Here is a 2,652-nt window from a genome sequence, read left to right as displayed (position 1 = left end):
AGTGTTACTACCGCCGGCCAGATAACCAGGATATCTGCTTACAGTACCTCTGCTACCAGACAACTGCCTAAACCTACGGTCTATTCCACAGGATTGTAAAAGTAGGGATGTTTCGAAAATAACCATTTACTCCAATATCAAAACAGCTACGGTAAAATAAAAAGACGTGCATCATCCCGGACATAATGCAACACCACATGCGAAATTACACAGATATGCGACGTACGGCAGAATGCGTTTTGGCTGCGAACATCTTCCAAAAAACTTGGCATCTCTTAACCATGGGCAAAAACATCTGGAACCACTTATAAAAACCACCCCGTATCTGCATGAACTTTTACCTCCCCCCCCGCTATTCCAAACAACGCGTTTTTCTGGACCGTTCCAATTCGCCTCGTAATTGTAGGGGTGCGTCTGCGATATTACATTGACCGCGAAAGCAGCAACGGCAAAAATACACATTCGTGCATCAACACTGGCATGCCCGCAGACGGCGTATAAAATTGCGTGCCGATTACACGAAGAGAACCCAGTGTTTTGACTGCGAACATGAAAAATCAGCCGATTACAACACTCCGTCCGGAGGTCCTGACCTCCTTCACGGAGTAACAACATTACACAGTCAAATACATAATAAATTGCAGCAATATGTAGAAATAAGCAATAAATATAACAATATGATATGTTAAGCATTAAACAATTTTACCTAATAATAGGTGGGAATACATCATGTTGATATAGGAACTTAGTAGGGTCTAGAGGCAATGCAAGAACTGCACCCACAAGAAGTGGTCCAAGTACATGACAGGTCAAGACTGTAATGTGTGTTAAATCTGTTGTAGGTGGCCTTTATTTATTTATCTATTCTTTCATTTATTGCAATTCTCCACATACACATGTGCATGGAAGACATAGTAGGACAGGTGCACCTTTTCAAGGCCATCATGCTGACAAATAGACGATTGGTCTAGCCTAACAAACTACTGCTCTGTTTATTGTTACTCAAACACAAGGAGGTAAACATAAAAATACTTACTTCGTAAGGTTGTATTTTTGCAGCAGGAAGAAAGATAAAATCAAAACTACAGCAAATAAGACTGGAGGAGTGGGGATAAGAGATTTCTTCATAACCTTATCCATGTTGAAGTAGGCCAAAGGTCATAATTGTGGCCGGACGGGTTGGAGACAGATTGACCTCCTCCCTGCCGCCTAATAACCCGGCAAACAATGCAACTTTGGCGACTAACTGCTACCTTAGGGTGCAGGTTAACCTTCTCACACTGACACTCCCTAATTAGTCAACCTGTGACCCAGTTACGCACAGACACTCACCAGAGGTTATTGGCGCATCCAAGGACACCCCCTGGAAACAAAGACACTCACCAGAGGCTATTGACCTGTAAAAGGACATCTCCGGCTTCCTGGAAACCGGCATCCCTTTGACGAAAACAAAGCGGTACAAAACGAGTCCAATCCCTTATTTCACTTACTTGTTAAATAAACAAGCAGACCTAGGTTGAAAACTCCCAGTACCGGACCAATATTGTTTTCAATCACTTACGGATACTTCTGATCTATATCTAATTTATAACTGTGTACAGCTACTATTTGTTTAATTTGTTTGTACCTAGTCTGTCAATGTCCTTTGTTTGTTTAGCTCACCTTATTGTTTAATTGTTTTTAAACCTGTGTACGCAATTCAGCGGTTTAAACGCTGTCATGTACAAGGATTGTTGTCAATAAACTATTATTATATTATATTATATTATATTATATTATATTATATTATATTATATTATATTATATTATATTATATTATATTATATTATATTATATTATATTATATTATATTATATTATATTATATTATATTATATTATATTATATTATATAAACACAGACACTCACCACAGCTCATTGACCCGAAAAAGGACATCCCCTGTATAATGTCCTTGGGCCGAGGCTTTTCATTTTTACACAAACAACCTTGCCACCTGAAATCTGACAAACATGTAACGAGCTTTTTGTCACCGATATTTTAGACCCTTAAATGATGAAATATAAAAATTCGCATTCCTTATGAAAATGACAAGCAATGTATCATTATCGTACATATGTGACTGTCTCAAGAAGCGAGAAGTTGAACCTGTAAATAGTAGCTCACATTATTATGTATAGTTATTATAGTGTTATTGTTGTATTCTTTTTCCTGTGTATTCATGATCTGTGCTTACAATTACATGTAGCTTGTTAGAGCACAAACGTACAATAAAGGTCTTTTATTACCTCCGGGTAGGGATGTATCCCGTGCGCGGAGGTTTTGTGGGCGAAGATGCCTTTTACGTTCGCAGCCATTTGTCGCGTTTGGGTGGACGGATATGTCTGGGACTTGGTATACGTTTTGCTTTTGGGCTGTAGATGGTGCACGTTGTTTTGGTTTTTTAGTATGTGTGTTTTAGTGCGTAAAAATGATGCGTTGTGACAGCGCATGGACACCCCTTGTGTGTGAAAGTGGTTTTGTCTTTTGATTTTCGGCGTGTATAAAGTGTCGTAGGTGTCGTCCACATCTGGTGAGAGGGGGTGTCAGGTATCGAGGAAAGAAATATTATCGCAGTTGTATGTCGCGTTGGGTAGACGGGACTCGGTGTATCTT

The sequence above is a fragment of the Branchiostoma belcheri genome, unplaced genomic scaffold, assembly GCF_001625305.1.
Source record: "Branchiostoma belcheri isolate BF01 breed outbred unplaced genomic scaffold, Haploidv18h27 scaffold126, whole genome shotgun sequence".
Classification (NCBI taxonomy): domain Eukaryota; kingdom Metazoa; phylum Chordata; class Leptocardii; order Amphioxiformes; family Branchiostomatidae; genus Branchiostoma; species Branchiostoma belcheri.
This window is presented reverse-complemented; position numbering follows the sequence as displayed.